Source organism: Dromaius novaehollandiae, chromosome 6, assembly GCF_036370855.1.
Source record: "Dromaius novaehollandiae isolate bDroNov1 chromosome 6, bDroNov1.hap1, whole genome shotgun sequence".
NCBI lineage: Eukaryota > Metazoa > Chordata > Aves > Casuariiformes > Dromaiidae > Dromaius > Dromaius novaehollandiae.
This window is the reverse complement of record NC_088103.1, coordinates 18,668,267-18,689,980: the sequence shown is the minus strand read 5'-3', so window position 1 is coordinate 18,689,980 and position 21,714 is coordinate 18,668,267. Positions and strand designations below refer to the sequence as shown.

Here is a 21,714-nt window from a genome sequence, read left to right as displayed (position 1 = left end):
GAAAGTAGGCATACATAGCAACAACTAAATACCATAAAAAATCTGGGTTGTGCAATTTCTTAGCACTTTTTTTTTAAGTTCGCTGTGATGAGGGAAATTCATTTGGCAACATGAATGTTTCCACTAATCATTCTTTCTTTGCTTTAGCATGTAGCCAGACTGGATAGGCCAAAAAAGAAGGTAGAATTTTCATTAAGATTTTCAAGCTTGCATTTTAAGCTTTTAAGCCATCTTGCAATCACTGCAGATTTGATATGTAAGCCCAGGTAGACATCAGTAGCTGCAGAACAATGTCTTAGGCACTCTGTGGATCAGCCAGAAAGTAGTATCTGAGTATCAGTCAGCCAGAAAGTAGTGTCTGAGCTGCTTTAGGTGACTCCAATCATTAAACTAACGGAAGAAGTAAAGATAGAAAAAAATGTTCTTCCTGTGGTTAGTGTACATTTGTTATCTTTTATTCCAGATGCTACTTGCAAACATATCTGACATACGTAAGGCTTTTCTTTTTGCGGGGGGAGTGAGGGGGGTGTTGTCATGACAAAATTACTGACAAGTCCAAACAGATACAGCTTGTCAGTGGATCTGGCAAGGATACTCTTTTCTTTGTTAGTGTGTTCACTTAAAACGTCCCTGAAAGACTTCAGTTCTGTTCAGTTCGATGCAAATACAACTTAGGCTCAAGGGTGAGTGGTGACTTCCTGATCTCAGCCTCAACATCAGCAGAATATACAAGTTAATGCTACTTTAGCCAGCTGTTAATGAAATTTGGCCATTGTAAGATCAAGCATGTTGGAGTTCCAGTCTTCAGAATTTCCTTCTCATTCTCATGCTGAGTTTATGATGGCTTGGTCAGTTGTTAACTCCTGAGCTACTTTTTGGTGATCATTTTTTATGATCACCAAATTATGATTTTTTTAAGCCCAAACTTTCCATTTTAGAAAACGAGTGAAATGGTATGTTGGAGTAATCTGAGGATTTTTCTTCAGAAACAACCCATTATATTTTTAGTGTTGATGAGTTGGCTTTCCTCATGAAAATTGTTTAAGAAAAAGAAGTCATGGCAACACCTATTTTTCAGGTCATTTTGCACTGGGTAAGCATTTTAAGCTAGGGAATATCTCCTTTAATTATGCAGTTTTATTCAACTGTGTTGATAAAGCTGTAAATGTGAGAGATTGGACTGGTATGCAGAGCACTGAAGCAAAACCCAGAAGCACCAGAAGAATTGACATCTTAATTGTCTGTTCTACTGTGTAGCTTAGTCTCAAAAGCAAACCCCGCTCCCCGCACACACCTCAAAGTAAATAATTTGCTATTGCTGTTTCAGTTTGCCTTTGGTTAATGGTTTCTGGTTGTTAAATTTCATATCATAGGGCAGATTTAGCAAAGCTGTGGATGGGAGAGTGGGGGGAGAGGCTCTGTAGCCACACAGTCTCCTGTCATGTGCGAGGGTGTTACCTGTTAGTCCTTTTCCTTTCTGCAGCTTGGTTAACCTGTGTTTGATTAGATGTCTGCTGGGTGGAATTTCATCAGTAAGCAGAATTTAGGAGGCACATTTTTTTCTGCGATAACTTACCAGCAGCATTTTTCCTGTGTTTGAAATTCAGTGCTTTGCATACTCATTCAGTGGTCCGTAGTGGTAAAAATAAAGATACAATACCATATTTATCCTTTTCTCCTTGTCAGAGTGATAGAGGTACTGCTCTACCGCTCCTGGAAGACTGTGAACAGCCTGCTGGAAATGAGTTGCAGATTTCCTTGATCAGAAAATCATGCACTAGCAAAATGTTTATTTGAACTAGGAATGGTCCTAAGCTGCAGTATCTAGTTTTAGAGACAAGCTCAGACTTTTACCCAACAGGTACTTTGCAATTCTGGCCCAGGCCCATCTATATCTGTAATGGAGTATATAATGACAAATGACTGCCATTTTCCCGTCTTGAAGCTGTCAGGGGATTCTGCTGAGAAGGATGTATTGGAAATGACATCAGAGTTTGTGCTGCAGACCTTGAGACATGCTGCAGAAATTTTCAGCTGAGTCACCCTGGTAACCAGCCCAAGTGCAAATCACGGTTCTACAAAAGAAAATAAAAGGCAAGAAAGAAGGGCAGATGGGTCCTCTAACAAGAAGTAAAACCAAATAAACTGTCACGTCCTGCAAGCTACAGTGACACCTCAAGTGTTGCTTTGTGTGAGGGAGAGGAAGGAGCAAAAGGGGGTGCTTTGCCATTCACACTGAATTTTAGCAGAAGCATAAGACAAAACAAGCCTAGAGCAGTGCGACCTTTTAGCTTCCTGGCAAATTTAAGAGGCTGTGATCTAAGCAAATACTAGGCAGAGAGGAGCAAATCAAAATATTACACTGGTATTCAAATGTATTGTGCAGCTGTTGACTTTAGACAGCACAAAGATGAAAATTTTGAATTTCTTTTCAGGTACATGTGATAGGCATAATGTTGTGTTTTGCCATTATCATTAATTTAAAAAAAGAGCCCTGTGTTTGGATCTAATCTACTAAGGATCAGCTTGCTTTTTAGTTACCACTGTATTTTAAGAAGGCAATTTTTCAACTCTTTACTAATGTAATTTATCACCTACATTCAGGGCTCTGACAAGATACCGGCCCTTGTGTTATGCATAATAATTGCTGCTGCCCTCTTCAGATTTACTCACTGTGTGCTCTTTCTGTAGTTGGAGCAGTTCTGCTCCCAGCTCTGTTCTTCTGGTAAGGATATCATAATGAAACAGAAGTGTTAGTTTCTCATCTTGCCACATGCAATATATGCAGTCTGTATTATACATGCATATAGCAGCTTGGTATGAAGTATACTTATATCCCTAAATAGAAAAAGATAAATCTGATGTATTAACTCACTAGATGAATGACATGTAATAGGGTAATTCATTAGGGATCAGGTACAAAAAAGTTGGCAATCAGTTCTCTGATTAAAAGCTGCTTACCTACTGGTGGCTGTTGGATGCATAATTAAGGCAGATTCTTTGCAGTCTCTGTGTAGAATGATTGCAGATACTCAGGATTTGGGCAGTTCTTTCGTATGACATATCATTATAGGCCTTTAATTTTTTTCATGATCTAAAGTGGTATAGCAGTAAAATATTTTGGGCATGGTTAGAGTTCTAAGCTCCATTTCTCAATGCAAGAATGTCAGTCTAATAAATTATCTGAATTTCAATATTTACTAGTTTTAATTTCTAGTTACACTTAACTCTGTCAGGACTGAAAATTAAAATGCAGCTCAGTTTTGATATATTAGTAACCTAAAAGCCAGCAGCTAGAGTGGGTGTAGGGTATCAGCTGTGCTTTTGGTTCAGGGAATTACCATTGCCATACGTTCAGAGCAACTTTGTCTTGTGGCCACCCAGGCAAATTCCATGTTGCAGAAATTACATTGGAAAGCAATATTCATGCCAAATACTCCATACAAGGAGTTGTACACAGACAAGTTCTTCATGTGAATATTTCTATAAACAAAAAAGAAAAATATTTGTGAATTCTTACAATACCTCTTTTAGATGTGAATGTGCACTCCTTATGGGTCCTATAGGTGATGGATAATTAAAATTCCCTTGGATTCTCACTATCTCAGATGCTCACATGTACAATTTATAATCTCTCAGCTTATTGCTGAAAGATAAGTTCTCATGTTAGTACAACAGAGATCCAGAAATAATTGCAGTCTCATCATGAATATGAACATCCAGCTGGGATTTAAAGTATCAGTGACAGAGCGTGAAGGGTAATGCATTAAAGCAGAATTCTCGTTAGTGAATTGAACCTCCATGTTGTGGTCAGTACAAAAATGTCTTTGCTAGTTGGAAGTTACAGGTGCAAGTAGAGGAGGAAAGAAGCAAGGCTTCTGAGCATGCTGCCTGAAAAATTATAAATGCATTTGTTAGGAAAGGTATTTTTAATGAAATATCCCATATCCTAGTCATGTCAAATAGCTTTCCTGAAGCTTGGACAATCAAGGTTCAAACTGTACTAATCTCACCTCTTACTATTGAATTTGATGGCATAGATGCATCTTAGGCCTGAAGACAGGTCTGTTCCATAGCACCTTTTAGTCTTCTGATATTGATCAGTTCTGTGCTGCAACAGAAACAAAACCCAGCACAGATTTTGCATAAACAATATTGTGTCTAAACAAACTTAATACAGGTTTCAGTTTGAAATTCTTCTGTCAGTTGAGTCTGCAGAGCTGTGGACACAACTATCTTCCAAATTAAAGTGTTGTAAAAATGGATATATTTAACATGAAGTAGTTGTATATGCATATGCCTACCTACACAATATATAGTGAATGGGGAAGTTTTAAAAAACACCTGCACTCTCAGTGCATTTGCATCATCTGTCTGTGTTGTCATCTGGGATATCTGACTTCTGTGATCTTGGTTCAGAGTAATTGTTCTCTCGATTACTTACAGCCTTTCCTCATCGTCTGACAACACAGTCAAAACTGACAGCTTGACCATTTAAAGGAAGAAAAGGAAGAAAAGTTCAGGAAATCTGTGGTTTCATAGTTAGAGAAGTATTTGGTCCTCAGAACATGTTAAATACATTTGAGATTTCACACCCGGAAATGAGAACGTTTGATCCAAATAGGTAGTTTTAGAGAAGTCCTCCCACCAGCAATGGGGAACAGGGAAGATATGAGACACTTACTTGGTTAAAGCCCAAAGTGTCTGCTGATTGAAGGTTAGGAAATAAGATAATTTTGGGTAAGTTTGACCTTAAGAACCATTTTGTTATTACAGGCAAGCTGTTAGGGTGGCTTCATTTTTGTTCTTTCATCTCTTTATAATATTACCAAACTTAAATGTTTTGACTGAATTCTTCTGAAAAGCATTATGTAATGTCTTCTAGCCATTCTGGAGACTGTGAGAGAAAACTATATTGAAAAACAGCATTAAGAAATATACTCTTACTTGATTGCAGATTATTTTGTCTGTATGCTTTTAGAGAAATAGTACAAACACTTGGTAATGGGTTCCCTAGGTCTTGCACTTATGCTTCTTTGTAAGCATGAAAAAAACACGCTTGTCCAGGTTTTATGAAGTCCTGAAGAATCTTGCCCACCTTCCATAAATGTCTGTCAGCTATCAGCTAAATTCTCTCAGAATTCCGCTGGAGAATGGATTTAATTTTGTAAGCTGGTAGCTACTAAATTAAGCTCTAAATTAAGACAGTTTACTGTCTTGACATCCTTACTCAGAGAAAGAAGGAATCCAAAAAACCGTACTTGAAATGGCAACTCTAGAAACAGTTCAGAATTAAGATCTATGCATTGATCACAATGTACTATCTAGTGCAGGTCTGTATTGATGTGTGGCTATAGTGGCTTTATAAGGTTTAGACACAAGTGAAAAACTCCAAAAGCCATGGATCTGGTGTAGCTTGTTTCTCACAGAGCTACTTGGTGAGTGAGTGATGCACCTTTGGTGCAGAAGGCAGCATTATCCATATTCATGGTGCAAGCAAAGCAGTAATAAAAATCAGACCTTTTAATCTTTGAGGACCTCTATCTTGATACTCTGTTACAAGTTAAAAGGATTCTGATACCAGGTTGCCTTAACATACATTGAAGCAGTGGAGTTCTTGTGAGTTTGTGCTAATGTAAAAAAAAATTTGTATAGGTGTTAATATCCTTATGACTAGCACTGTGGAATAACATTTTGATTCCCATCTTTACGGAGTGAATTTCCATTCTACATGAAGGAATGTGAATAATTCAGATGGTTGTATTTTTTTATCTGATGAATAATCTATTATTGATCCATAAATCGGGCAAAGACCGCTTATACCACTGTCTTTCACATATATTGTCAAACCAAGAAACTGATTGAGATCTGAGGATTGTATAGCACACTTTGCAAAAATAGTATTGAATTGATAATGGTGACATCATTATTTTCACCCTGTCTTGTAAAATTACCATTGAGGTTACAAATGATGCTTTAGTGTATCTTGCATACAGATTGGAGATGCTGTATAGTATTATTGCAAACTGTTGATAAATATTTTTAAAAATACTTTAAAAAATATACCTAATGTATCACACTTCATTCTCATATTTCAAAGTTTTATGAAGAAATTGTCTTCTTCATTTAAGAGATGAAGAAACTTAAACTGGATGGCAGTTTGGTAATACAGGTAAGAATAGCACTGTGCTCTACCTGTATATCTAGTGTCACCTTTAGTAAATCACATCACCAAAAAAAATCAATTTATTTTGGTTGGAAACTTATCTCTGTACAAGATTTTGATTGTGGGTAAGGTGACACAAGATTAATTAAAGGGAATTGCTATCCATTTCATCAGAGTGGATGAGATAAAAATCTGGCCCAGAACCAGACAAGTGTCCCAGGAACTGCTTGCTTCCTATCTATTTTTTGATGAATGTATTCTATAGTAAACTTCCTCCTTCAGAAGTATGTTTTTTTTAAGCTCTTCTTTAATAAGTGCAAACGCATTCTCCCTGCTTTGTTATCTATGTCCCATTCCTAGCACAGAGAGTTATAACATTTTATTCTTTATGTAAACGTATTATAAGGAGGTAAAGCAAATAAAAAGTAATGAGAAGATGAGCTTTGGTATAGTAGAGGGAATGTAGTATTTCAGTGAAACAAGTGACAGCCAGTAATGCTGCCCTGTTTTATCTTTTTGAACACATTTTACATTTCATTCTAGTGCTCTGTATTAATGCACATAATATGCCTGTTGATAACAGGTTTATTTAAAATTCATTAAAATTATAGAAAAATGAGATTTGCGTAGAAAGAATGTCTCTGGAATGTTTTGAATTTTTCCCTTCCCTTCTTCTTCCAACCCTCAACATGCACAGCAGATGACTATTATGGCGGACTTTAATCAAACTTCTCCTTGCATCGTTTGCTAGTTTTCCTCAAAAACCTTCACATGAATCTTCGTATAAAGAAAGCAGGCTTAGAATCTGGGCCTGCCAAATTCACCAAGGTGGTGAGCCTAAGGCAACCCTAATTGCCAGTAATGGAAATCAGGATCTGCTTACAAATGCTGCAACACATTAGAGGGGCCTTGTGGTCCAGTGATTCTTATTTTTGAGCATGTGAGAGTTTTGCATTTTATTGCAAGTGCCAGAGCGGGAGCCCCGGAGGGAGCAGTTGCTCGTTCCTCTGCAGAGCAGGTGCTGCTCCGTGCCGCCACTGTGTCTCCTCTCATCCGATGACCCAAGTGCCCTTCTGCATTGGTGGATTCCCTCCAGCAGTAGAAAGGTAACTTTTTTCTTTTGCTCATTTAGCTCTTGGCTGCTTTCCTGATTCTGCCCACAAGGAGGCCTATGAATAGCAATTGTGAGAATTTGGGGATGTGGCTATCTGCCCATTGTAAATTAGGGAACAAAGCTGTGTATAGGCCATCAAGATATTAATAAAGCCACAGTGTCTAATAGCTTTTTCCTTAGAGCTGCCCTACAGTAAATCTTCCATCGTTTATTACATTTTCACTGTAGTATATGTTTTTATTCTGTAGTATGAAACTCTTTCTTAAGTGACATCTAATCAGATGTCACTTAAGCTGTGTAAATCTGAATGTCCTGCAACCCATCTGACCATTTACCTTATCGTATCTATAACACTTATGTATGATTTATTTGTGCCTGTGAAGTAATGATTGCCACAGAAATTGCTGTGGTTGTGAACAAGCTGTCACCCTACAGTGCAAAGGCAGAGCAGACGGCATGGGCGGCTCGCAGCGGCCAGCGAGCCACCTTGTCCCCCACAACTGAGTGGTGGCAGGTATCATGTTTCGGGGGTAACCTTACAGTACACTTTCCTGGGGTCGAAACATATGTTTTCAGCTGGCTCTGAGAAAGAAGTATATTTTGCCTTTGAAATGACTAGATACGAGGCTAACGTTAAACTGACAACAGAGGTGTCTGGAGTATGTTAGTCTGCAGGCTAATCAGTGCGGCGCTCTGGGACATTTCAGTAGGTCAGCTGTAAAAAGTCAGGCTTTTTAAGGAGTGCAGAGAATTAAATTTCTCTTATACTTGGAATCCAGTTATCGACATCAGTATTTCGTAGAATTAGAAAGCGAGCTAGTTCCAGGCTGTTGACATTTAACTAGGTGAACATCTTTCATGGGCCGAGGAGGGACAGGTCAATGCAAAACACCCATGTACTGTGACTGTCCCCAGTGCTTCCTGGGAAATTGTTTTCTGTATTATCTGGGAAATTCTCTTGCTTTTCTTCTCCCTTTCTGTACTTTGGGATGATGACAGCTCCCTCAGTGCTGCTACCCCTACCTGCTGAAGGAGGAGGGAGAGGGCTTCTCTGCAGTAGCACAGGCTGGAAGTACAAAACAGGCCTCCAATTTCTCACTCCACCCATGTCATCTTCTTGGCTTGCTGCTGGAAGGAGGAGGCCATTCCTCACTGTTTTGAAGAGGAGGCCCCCTTTTCCACTTCATTTCCCTCACATTCATTTCACTCCAGTGGATTCCTGCTGATCCAAATGAAGAAGCAAAAGCAATCCTCAGCTCTTCACTCCTTCCTGGCAGATCCTAGTGGCCGGGGTGAGAGGGCAGTGATTACAGGAGGGAATAAAGCTGGGAAGGGCAGGAATGGATGGGGAAAAAAAGGAAGACAGAATTCCTCTTCTGTTAGCAGTAAATCAATGCGTGCAAGTGTTTCTGGGCAGCTGCTTAGTACACACCTGCTCGACTTGGAATGTGGCAGCTTTTTAATGAGGATTTCCCCACATTTCTGTTTTTTGAATCTCTATTTACATACAACCAGTTGTAACAGTTACATCTTTCTATTGTTTGGCATGCAATAGAGAAGCTCTCAAATTCAATTGAATTCTTGCTTGTTGATTTTTTTTTTTAAAGAAGAAAGAAGTGCTCTTTCAACAATATATTAAAGGAAGGCAAACTAGTAGTGAAAAAAGAAAATGAAGATGTTACCTCAAGTAGGAGTGAAACAGCTACTGCAGAACAAGCTGAACTTGTCAATTCTAGAAAGTAGGGGTAGTGAACCAAAGTTAATGAGAGGTGAAGACCAGTGTTATTTAGACAGGACTTTTTCAGTATGATAGTGCTTAAGAAAAGGCATTGACTCTCTAAAGAAAGGAAGAATATAGCTCAAGAAATGGGTGGATCCAGTTGATCCCATGTCATTGCTTTCACATATCTCCATAACATTTGTGGAATTATAATGTGTTAGGATGTAAGAATGGTGACTTAGCTTGGTTGTGCAAACTGTTTGCCAATTTTATTGCATGAAGCCATTTTCATTATCCGCCCGGTAGACTAAAAGACAAAAATAATAAGGGAGTAGCAAACACTTCTGAAATGAGATTGCTTTCACTTCTGGAATTTCTGACCTACTGTCTCTCTTGTGAGGTGAAGCAATTGGGTACATGCTAATGTAAAAGTGAGGGAATAGAACAGATTGATATCATACACATCTGTTAAATTATTGAAGATTCTGAATTACTTTCTCAGTGGAAATTTTCTCATGTTAATAACATGTTTTGACTCTTTAAGTCAACACTGTGAATAATTCTTATACAATCACCAGCATTTTAAAATCAATATATTAAACTTAGAGGATGCTTATGATCTTTTTAATACATCATAAAATATCTCTTGTTTTTAATTTTGTTCACTAATAAATTTCTTTCTTAAGTTATTCATATAGCTTTCAGCTCTGAAGAACCCCATTAGAAGTTCATTGGTATATAGCACAGCTGCCATTCATCTATTTTAGTGTACTTTAAATTATTCCTTTCCAGTAATTCAAGTTCTGTGTCTGGCAGAAAAATACAAGTGCATATACAGAGATTGGCTAGGCAAAGAGCCTGTTGGAGTAAGAGAAAGGAATAAAGACAGCCAATATGTCAAGGAGTGGCTGTACAAGGTGGCTGAGGAGAAGGAGCTAAAGGAGGGAGGGGGCTAGTGAGGAACCAGCCTTTGGGAGCCAATGACTGAACAGAAGATGGATTGCAGTGAGTGGAAGTGATGATGATGTGAAAAAGGAGGGAAAGACCTCAGAGTCTTTCAAAGACAAAAGCTTTGTCCTAGGGCACAGATGAAGCTGATTTCTTTCTTCCAACAAAATTTGGAAGGCTGAGATGGTTCAGACTGGGATAGAAATCCCAGAAAAATTGTAGTGTTGATGTCTGTTTTTCAGAAAGAAAAGGTAGTGAGGCATGATTATAAATTCACTAAAAAGTAATATCATTACAGAAAATGTAAAGGAAGATACAGTTTATCAGGCTCATTATGTGAATGACCAAGTAAACCCTGAAAATATGCAGTAAATTATCCCAAGTCTGTCAGTCCTAAAATCAATTTCCTGTACTTCTTGAGAGAAATTAGGTGTGTTGTATACATGCCTGAAGCAGCCTTGCAAATCTCTAAGTGCAGGAAGAAGTGATGTATTTTTTGATGAGAATTAAAATATTCATAGATAGCAGCTGAGCTAGCCAGAGATGGAATACTGCTTTAGATTGGCTAGATAGGCAGGTTAAAAGCCCGGACCGCTATATTGGGTAGGCGTGCGTGCCAGTCACAGATGGTAGCATAGGGCAAGCCTATGCAGGTGGCTGAAACCAAGCTTCTAATTTACTGATGGACCTTTCTGTCTGATGTCATATTCCTTCAGCCGTTTTTTGTGTTGAACTGATTTATAACTTCTTGACGTCAGGCCTAACAGCATGTGTGGTTTTTTATGTTCTTGCAGTAGCTGCGCCAGCAAATTTGCTAACTGCGTTTGTGTCAAACTTTTGTTTGTAGTTTAGCACTGTCATGTGCTAACAACGACGTCATATGTCGTTGTTGGGATACAGCAAGAAACCTCTTGTTTCACTTTGATTTTAAGGGAAGAAATATAGTTTGTTTTTTTTTAAATTAACTGTGCAGGATTTTTGCCTTTTGTACTTGTCATTCACCATGGAAATCTTCCCAGTGTTGAAAGTAACTCAGTTTTCAAGTTTGAAAATGCACACCCTTTTGATATGTGTTTTCATATAATTGTACTACTTGGCTAACAAACGTTTTACCTTGAGTGCTCATTTTAAATATGAAGTTATTTTTCTCAGCATCCATATCTGTTTGTGGCAAAGATGATTTAGGAAGGAGGTCTGAAAATGCTAGGCAGGAAGCAGCATGGCCACACGTTGTGGTAAGTGATATCCAGGTCAATAGAAGCCTAGAGCTCTCTGGGTCTGCATTCCCTGTCAAATAAAATAATGGTCTTTATGGACTCTGCAGGGGGGTCAAACAGAAGAGAGGAGGTAACTGACCACCAGTGTTAAAATAAGGACCACATCTCAGTCTGGGGCTCACACTGACGTTCTGTTGTGACGTGAAAAAGAGGAGAGGGAATAGAGGGAAAAGAGGACCAGTGTCTGGTCTGCTTGCCCAGACATTGGTGGATGACTAAAACCAGCCATACATAATTGTGAGCGGAGTCTTCATTATCGCATAAATTATTAGAGGTGGATTGAACCTATTTACAGAGAAAATAGCATTCAAAACAGATTTAAAATATTTTTGCTTTTAGGACATGTAGAAAGATGACTGCATTCAGAGACTGTCCTACCTATGTTATCTACATGGTGCTGGTTAGGATGTTTTTGCTTGTAAAGATCTCGCTAGGTCACAATCATGATTTCCATAGGTGTTGCTTTAACCCATAGGTCTTTTTGCCCATTTCTGTTTTTATAGACAGGGTTTTCAGCTCCTTTCCTTTTTTCAGTTTGACATAAAAGATTTATTTTCCCCTGTTAATTTTGCTGCAGTTTTATTGGTGTAACAGAGGAGTTAGTCTTGATACTTGTCTGTTTTTTCTTTCCTAAACTGCAGTCTGTGCCTGAAATTTATTGGGAAATTATTAGTGCTAAGCAAAACAATAAATCTAGATGCTAATCTTGAAAGCTGTCAGTCTGATCATATAAATGTGAACTCCTTTACCCAAAACTTGAAAGTCCCCTTCATAGTACTTTTAAATTGCCAAACAAATAAACTCTTCATGAAAACCTTAGGCTTGTAAAAAAGAATAGAAATGATAATTCAAAAATATATTCAGAAAACTAAAAAAAAAATCAGACTGTGGTTTGGAGTTTGGGAGTTTTCTGGGTTTGGGGAGATTTATTTTACATTATTCTTGGTAAACTGGCTAGTAATGAAAGGAAGTTGGGCAACACTGGATCTCAGTGAAGCAAGTGTTTTAAAAAGAAAACATAGACGTAAACTGAGTTCCCTGCTGGGGCACAAATTCAAATAGTTAGTTTTGTCTTTGGCAGTACAAATAAGGAGGAATTCAGAAGCAGCAGCTATGTATTTAAGGGGGTTGATTTACTGTTATTGTTCTGTTACAGGAATAAATCAGTGTGTGGTATTAATTAACATTCTTACTCCTCTCTTGCCATGCAAGGGGATGGTGTGACATGGTTGTGGCTCCCAATCTGATGATAGTGGATTTTTTTGTAAGTAAATTAAAAAAAAAATGTTTTTGAGGACTCTGCCAAAAAGTCTGGGTTGATAGACTGGTAGATGAGAGATGAAATATTTTTGTACCTTTTTTTTTTTTTGAGGTAGGATACTAAGCTGTGCTAAGATCAAGCCATTTGCGAATGTTGCACAGAATCAAGGAACTGAAATTTGCTTAGTTCAGTTCTGTGGGTTAGAACACCTTTCTCTCATGGGACACAGCCAATCCTTTCTTGTGCCCTCATTTACCTAGTAATCATTCTTCATACCTATATAGGGACATTCCTGGGTTATCTAAAAGGAGACTAATGGTATATACATAAGCAAAGAACCATACTGATAATATTGCACTATGTTATGGGGATAAAGTGTTTCTAAATGATACCATGCTAGGAAAATTTAAACTTCTCTTTTACCATGATTTCAGTTAAAGGGTTGACCTTGATGTTATGGTATTGTCTCTGGAATAAATGTCATTGAGCCAATGTAAATAAGATCAGATAATTACTGAGTGGATTTTGCAATTTAATAGACAATTCATGCATAATTAAACCCCAACTTTCTGCTACATTTACTTACTAGACACTGCTTTTAAATTGAAATTTTTAAATTTATTTTTGTTCTAATTAATATAGCCTAATTTGTCATTTAACACTTTTTAAAAAACCTGAGTCAAATTATGGCTTAGCATTATCATGCCATCAATAAAGTAAACTGTAAGGACTTTTCTTAATGATAGCAACAAAAAGGTGGACTGTCTCTGTGAGAGACTGAAAAAGTATCAGTGGATTGCCTTGTGTCAAATAAAGTGTCACCAACTTTAAGACCATATATTTTTCAAGAGAACAGATTGTAGTTACTCTAAGTGTTCAATGCCAATTGCAAAAAAGCTACAAGCTACAGATTGTTATTTCAGGTTTCAAAGCACGTATTGAAAGCTCAGGAAAACTACTGGAGAAGCAACTCTACAGAATTTGTTGCAAAACCTGGTTTAAAAAAGGAACCAGCCCTTCAAGTTTTTCTTCTTTGCTCTGCCTTTGAACTTTATAAACAAGGTTGAAAGAAAGACTCAAAGTTGAAAATATCTGTTTCTCATTCCTCTTAAATTATTGATCTTTCTGGCAACTGCAAACAGATTGACCAGTTGCATGTATATACATGCACGCATTATTCAGGTGTGATGCATGTTGCATGTATGCAGCTGACCCAACAAACCACTTCATTGGATTCCCCATTGCCAAATTTCCATTAGTCATTATTGTCCTGGTCTGGATTGGTACTGGTGATCCAGCTGGAAAACATTCCAAGCTCTCTAATCTCTGGAAGGAAATCTTGTTTAAAAATGGCAAGTACAGTTCAAAAACACAGTCCTCGCAGAAGTTTTCCTCAGAGACAGACAAGCGGGTATTGTGGAAAGATATGGGAAAGGTTGCAGCAGAGAAAATATTAAATCCATTACACAGAATGGTAAGATATAATGAATTTATATATCTCTTTTTAAGTCTATATCTAGTGTATCTCTGATACCTGCAAAGCAGCGGTTGCAACTGCATTTCTTAAGAAATAATAATTTGAGAACAATAGCCTGTTGGATATAGTATTAAAACTATGCTGATCTGATCTGTTTTTCTTTTTTTCCTTCTTTTTTTTTCACAATGGTCAATCCACTGACTTGGCTACATCTCTTAAGTTGAGCTATGAATGAATGGCTCAAAAGCCACTGCAGTAAAGTAAGAGGCATCTTTTACTTGTAGCATCAGTTTCATCAAAGGAGCAGGAGGCTTCCTTGGAAACCTTTGTTTTCCGTAGTTTAGGGCTTGCTCCATGGTAACTTTTTTGTGGCTGAGTTGTTTATTGAGAGGAAAGGCACACATGTTACACATGCCTGTTTATGGGGCAGCTGCAACATTCTCTGTCTGTTTCCTATAGTGTTCAGTGGGTGTAAACTGACAGCAAGTGCTATTTCTGGAAGAAACCTGAAAGTGTAGTTGAATTATGTAATACTTTGATGTATACAGCTCTTTAAAAAGAATGTGTGAATTTTAGCTTCAAAACAAGAGAGAAATGTACATGCTTAACCCTTCCACCCATGTGCACATGCAGGCGTATGCTGTAGTTCTTATGAAAGTAAAGACATGGTATTTGAAAGAAAAGAGGAAGCAGAGGCCACTTAAAAAATCAGAAAGAGAAATATCTTCTTCAGCTTTTTTTCCCAGAAGTGAACAAGTTGGTACGTTGATTCACTTCTTGTGGTGGTGGTTGTGCTCATATACCTGCCGCTGCAGGTAATGCTGTTCTGATCAGTCCTATTGTGTTCATTTTTTAAAAAAGATTTATTTATGGGCATATAAATGAGCACCTTTCCAGGCCCAAAGAGCTTAGTCACCATTTAGTCAATGGGTTAAATGAGGATGGTTCAGACAGTGAAAGGAAGAGGATCAAGAGCTACGAAAATAACGTTTCACAGTTAGGAATATTGTGTTGTTTACTCTTTTAGGTGGAATTTGTTTTAAAGAGGGAGGTTGGTGACAAGTCTCGTATAACATGGGGGTAAGGGCCTTTGAGAATGAAAGGGAGATTCGTACATTTACAGATGGAGGCTGGAGCACAGGCAGAAAGGTCAGCTGTTTTATTCCAGTGTAGGAAACCCTTTATTTATATATATCTGTGTGTGCAACTAATGTATATTAGAGGAGGGGAACTAGTATGTATCAATATATTAATACATATCAATGTATATACCAATATATTATTACACATAGAAATATGTAAATATGTGTTAGAGGAGGGGAACAAACGTACACTTATTATCAAAACATGTGCTATAATCAGCTTGGTAGTCAGAGAGCATACTTAGTACCTCCTGTTGCTGAGCAGGTATGGGGTCCAGGATTTCCCTCTGGGATTGAGAATTTTTCTCACCTGGCAATTTATTTTTAAAGATTGGAATTTTAATACAATCAGCCCATTACAAAGCCAAACAGTAAGATCCTCAGATGTACTTTTATATCCCAGGGACTTAGAAGTGCTTTCTACTGAAATGATTTGGGAGTGTCCAAAGGGATTTGATTCCATCTAAGGCATGAAGACTCTCCCTTTCTTCCTTCAGTTTGATGGATTAATTTTAGTAAGGGGCCTCTGGGAACTCCTCTAGATCCCCCTCCAGCGTATCAATTACATTAAGTAGCTGATCTTGCTTAAGGTAGTGGTGGTAGTACTTTTTCATGTGATCTGTCATGTTGAAGTTCACAGCTGCTAAAGATGTATTTGGCAAGATCAAGCCCTTTACCTAGTGCTAGATGTTTCATGGAAAACAGAAAAAAAGTTTTAATTTGCTACTGAAGCTAATTCTGCCTGGAGGTGGGGAGAAGGCTTTGTCTTTAGTTTTTACAGAACTAGGAAGGACAGTTTTGTCCAATACTTCACTCAGAAGTCCCTTTTTCTGATCAGGCACTCTGGCATGTACAAGCTCTTTATGTCTGTCCACTCATGCCTTATCCTTTCTATCTTCATCTGAAATACTCCACTCAGTAACACAAAACTGAGGAACAAATAACATGGCAGAAGTGGAAAAACATACTGCCGAGTAAATGAGTTGGTTGCTACTGCTTTCCAAATGCCTGAGCTTTAGCTAGAACAACTTATAAACCCAGAGAGTTTTAACATTTCTCTGCTTTTTATGTTAAAATATATGAGCTCTCATTCAAGATACAGTATTGGTGTGGTAAAATAGTTTTATTCTGTTGAAGGAGAAAATGGGAAAACTATTCCCAGTATATTGTTAAATATGAATCACATACCTGGCGTTTTAAGTGTTCGGCTTTCACAATGTAAACAATGCTCTTAATCATAAAGCATATTTGTGTATTTTTGGAGGTATAATATATAGTTTTTATTTTCCTGACAATTACAAGGGAATCAAAGATTTCATGGCATTAGATAGATTCTGCATTTGAACTGAGGTTTATCTCTGCCTAAAGCACATGCCGCTTGTCTTTAGGCAAGACACAATGAAGATACGTAGCAAATGGGAAAAATGTGGCTGTTATAATTAATAGTGGCTATTACAGTGTGTCTGTATTGGCTATCTTGGGTGTACAAAGTTATCTTTTGCTATCATTAGTAAAATTAAAAACTCAGTATTTGCTGCCTATGATCTGTATTCAATCAGTTCCCTGATTCTGTAGGTACAAAAGTGTGTCTTTTTACTGCAGAAGGAGGAGGCCCATGTCATTTAGTTCAGGATAGGTTTTTTATGTGTAAGGTTCACATAGATGAAAGCTCTGGCTCTTTTTAAATTCGGTGGCTTAACTGGAATCTCTAGTGGGATTAGAAGAGGAAATGGGAGTCAGAAGGAAGGTCAGGACTCCAAGGTGTCTGAAAGGGGCATATTTTAGTGCAGTATTTTAGTGAAAACAATATGACAATTCCAAGGACAAGTGAGGAAGAGAAGAGTATTAAGGAAGTCAGTGAGAAACAAGTTATTTCAATCAAAGCAGAAAATGGGTCTGGATGAAAGAAGATGTCAGAGAGAGATATGAGACCATTTATATTCTGTGTGAAATTAAACATTCTGCATATTGCATTATTGAAAACAGCTTTCCAAATGACTCCAAAGAGATCTTGACCTCCCATCTCCTCCTTTTCCCTCCCTACTCAGTAGCTCTTCTCAAGTAAGTAGAATGCCACTTGCTTCACTGGTTTCTTCCATCTCTTTATTTAAGAATATTTTAGTATTCCCTAGCTTCAGTGTGTTTTTAAATAAGAAAGTGGTTATTTGAATACCTCACAGCATTTGGGCCAGTTGTCCTGAGGCACTATGAAAACTGAATAAAACAGGTAGGTGTTCTTTCTCAAAGCTTGAATTTCTTGTTTCTAGAATACTTCTTCCTCAAGTATAAAAAAGGTCATAAGAAATTCTACACAGGAGGTTAAAATTCTGCTTTCAGTTTACCTGTACAATTTCCGTGATTATCACTGCTTTTCACATGGTGTTCTGAAAGGAGAATTTGTCCCTGTAATTTTGAAGCTGAGAAAAAAGTAGAATTAAGAGTTTGCTTAATTAGTGCTCCCTTTTAAGGTCTATTTTAAGCTGTCTTCCTTCAGCCTGAAACATTTGATAGTTTCCAAAAATGCAGTTTAATCATATCTGATTGCTTGCTGGAATCTGTAATTAACTTAGGTGCAAGTGATTTAACAGTATTTATCAGGTGCTGCATAATTTACCAGGAACTGCCTGGTGCACATGTGTGTAAAGCATGTTGGCTGTTTACATTTATCAGCCAGAATATTTTAGGTTTATGATCAATATTTATGGTAAGCTTATGTGATTATATTCACTGTACTACCAAACTATCTCTTATACCCTATTATAGTTGTTATTTCAAAAGATTCCAAACTACCTATGTGAAGACTACCTAGAAAATTATTTTTGTGTTATAATTAGTTGCTAAGATGAGGTTAATATTTTCAAATACTTACAGACATGACGCTGTATAAAAAGCTTGAACTAACTTATTTGAAAAGTAGTTTTCATCTCAGAAGAGCTCTGAAATCCCTTTCCTTCAAAAAGCCAGGAAGTTGTTTTAGAAAATATGTTGCTCTGTTTGCACTCACGTTTTTGTTGTGTTTGGGAATCAGTACTTGCCTCAACTAAGTGATTAAAAATGCCGAAAGAACAGAAAAATTGGCTGAGTCTCTGCAGAATTGAAGGAGGTTTGGACTAAATGTTTGGAGTGCCCTTTCATGAGCAAGACTCGGACCCCATCCTGTTCTCAAGCCTCCTCTTATAACTTTCTGAATACCAGGCGATTTGATGAGGCTGTCATTTAGTCTTTGTACTGCATTTTTTTCCACAGTTTCACAAAGGTGAAGTTTACAGATGAATTAAGCCTCAAATTAGGAAAGCAATGGTCCCACTTTGGGAGTGAAGATCATTAGACCTTTTGGTACCTCACGATCGGGCAGAAAGACTTCCTTCTACTGCGTGACATTGCTCCCCTCTGTCCCTGTACTCTCCGGCACCAGCACTAGAGCTGAAGCTTTCTCTCTCAATGGGAAGTAACTATTGATCACGCTTGAAATGTGGAATTTTGTAGTTCTTATGATCATTAGTATCCAAAATTCACTGGAAAGTTATTGTGTAAGTAAATCGCAAAGAAAAATTTTTAACTGGAATGCTTGTCTAACCTAAACATCAGTAGAAACTATGAAATGTAAAAAGATCATAGGTGCTCTGTAGTGGTCATGAGGTTTTCAGAAACCATGGTTTTAGAACACTGTTTCATCAGAAGATATTGTGATAAACCAGGACACAAATGGTAAAATGATACTTGCCTGCATCATTTTGGCTGTCAGACCCCCAAGTTTATGTAACTTTCATTTTTCCAAGTACAAAGTAGCAAGTATATGCCAACAGCATAAAAATGTGGGAATCTGCAGGCAGTTCTGTATATCTCTTACTACGTTATTTACATTAAAACCAGTAGGAAAATTGCTTAGTTTTATGTTCCTGAATACACTGAGAGATTTACTGTTCATTAAACTGGCGAATCTTGTCTTTCATTGAAAAGACTGTGCAGATCTTAAATTTCCCAGGGAATAATGCATTCCCGTCAAGCTTTCCCAGACTCCAAAAAGCAGAAGATAAGGGGAAAACACCACAAAAATCAACAGACTTGACAGTTTATCATTGTGTGAACCCATGAGAATTGATGTAAATGTATCAGAGACTCACAGGAACACTAATAGATTTTAAGCTGACATTTGAAAAAAGGTAATGTAAAATGTAGAGGTAATATTTGCAGCAACAGCCATTGTAAATGTAATCCTTTCTGAAGCTCTGTGTACCCTGGTACTTTAGAAGATGACAGAAAGTTCATTTATAATCAGATGCGAAGAAGTTAACAAAAGTTACTAAATGCCTTTTCGAGACTCTGAACTGCCAGCAGTCTCTCCTCTCCCCAGAACTGGACTGCCAAATGATTTGTACAAAATCCAGAAAGTTTGCTGCTCTTGTAAATCTGCACAGTTCAAGGAGCGATTGTGAGTGGAAATTAATGTTCTTTTCAGTTTGTAATCTTTCTGGAAAAGCCTGAGCCTGACTTCTGGAGTGACCCCAGAAGACCACTTAGGGGAGCAGATACTGTACAGTATTTTACAGTGAAGAGCCATTTCTCTGTGTGTATATATCTAGATTTAGATACCCTACATACTAATTCTCTGTTCATGGAGAAGTAAGAGAAGTAATTGTTCTTAAATTTATTCCTAAGCTTTCCCCCATTTCTGCTACTTTCTACCCAGTTTTGCCTTCCCTTTTTATTTTTCTGTTCTCTCGTGTTTTGCTTCCTCCTGATCTTTATGTCATTGTATAATGTTGGTTGTTCTCCTTTCCTCCTGTTTTCTCATTTCGTCTTGTTGCATGTTTCTAATTATTCTTCCTAAATCACTAAAATGGGCTTCTTTCCTGTCTTGCAGAATCAGCCTGTGCAGAGACATTGCGTGCTCTGAGCAATTTCCAGAAACACTAACCCAGAGGAGTATTCGAACAATAATGAAGGTTAAGTGTCTAAAGGTAATTAGCAATATCTTTACTATTTTATTACTGTGGAAGCCTTGTTCCTGGCAAGGAGGGTCTTGTTAAGAAGATGCCAGGTCTCAGGGAGACAATTCAGTAGTATGACAAGTTGTGCATTAGTAGGCTCTTAAGCAGAATGTAATGGATCACAAAAACAGACAGCACTTGCTGCTCTTCTTGAAGTAGACCTGAAAGACAGTAATCCTGCGCTGCATGTAAAACGTTATAGAAATGATCTTGTCAAGATGATTCAATAAATCTTAGGTTTATTTAGATGTGAAGATCCTAAACTCTGATGTTTATGCATATACAGTAAGCAGAGCTGCTTGAGGCAATGGATGCAGTAAAATTTGTAGAAGTACCTGTGAGCCAGTTAAAAAAAACAGCTGATTTGTCAAGGGAAACAAATACCTAGCAGTATATCGCAAAAAAATACATGCTATGGACACTGAAGACCTAGAAAGATTTTTTTTAAATGTCTTCATCAAGAATTTCAAGGGTTTTTTTTAATGTTTTCCTCAATAATTTGAATCGGCTGCATTTGTAAATGAGTGTTGATCCAGTCCTCTGACATTACGCTTAGCCAGTGTAACAATGGATGAGAGAGAGGCATTGTTAGAGCGTCGCAGGTGGCTGAATATACTGGGAAAGGTACATTTCCCTGGGAACTTTTAAGTCAAGTTTTTTTCTAAGTGCTCAGTGTAAATTATCGCAAAAACAGTTCAAGCACCTTTGTGTGCTGATGCAGGTTTTTCAGTGTGTTTTTCAGTTGTCATCATAAATGTAACAGAAAATTCATCACCATTTACTGCTTCTGTTGAATATAAGACTTGCCACCACTCTTTAATCTCTTTGCAGTTTTTTATAAAACTCTAATATATTTCTGCATGTTAAAAGTTGTCAGCACCAATGGCTACAGCAAAAGATGAACGTGAAGGAGCTGTACTTTTCTGGATGTGATTTGTTTTGGCACAGTGCTTGTTCCCATGGCTAGGCCCTGTGTGCACTGCTGTTCTTGTCAGGTTCATTATGTGTGTTTTCTCTTTCCAAAGTATTATGTCTTGACTGTGAAACATTCATCCAAACTCAGATCTGGCAAACATAGTCTGAATCTAGCAGCATGCTGGTTTCCAGGAATAAATGATTTGTTCCTTTTAAGGGAGGGAAGGGATTTGGATTTTAAAATGCTTCATTTTATTTTATAGCACGAAACTAGCTGTACATTTCAAAATGTAGCATTTCATAAGTAGTTGTTTAAGAGTGACCTTGATGCTCACTGAGTAAATTGTAACATATTAAGTGAAATTTCAAGCTCTTTTTTTAAATGTTAAACTCTTTAAAAGTTTAATACTCTTAACATGACAGTTGACAATGTGTTTTCCTTTCCAGCTAAGAGTAACATATAATCCATGAAATTTTTAAGCCTTTTTCTCCTCTGGAAAGTTAACCTTTAAATTATAACGTGGCTAAGGAAACTGAGTAAGACACAGGTATTGTACATAACCTCCAAGGTGTCTGTGAGAGAATTAAGAGGAAACAGAAGTGGTGTAACCTTTTCTAAACTAGATCATAATACACAGACAGAAATTCCTTTACTGGATTAAACTGATGGTTCATCACTCTTCTGTTTCTAACAGAGGCTAGA

General features: G+C 37.5%; 1 protein-coding gene across 1 annotated transcript in view; it reads left to right on the top strand.

Annotated features, from left to right (window-relative positions):
• LOC112993284 (pulmonary surfactant-associated protein A-like) overlaps positions 1–21,714 on the top strand; it is a 161,400-nt gene that overhangs the window by 52,384 nt on the left and 87,302 nt on the right. Inside the window, exon 3 of the mRNA XM_064513788.1 lies at positions 19,970–20,066. The gene's annotated coding sequence lies outside the window, so the exon portion shown is untranslated. The remainder of the gene's footprint in view (positions 1–19,969; positions 20,067–21,714) is intronic.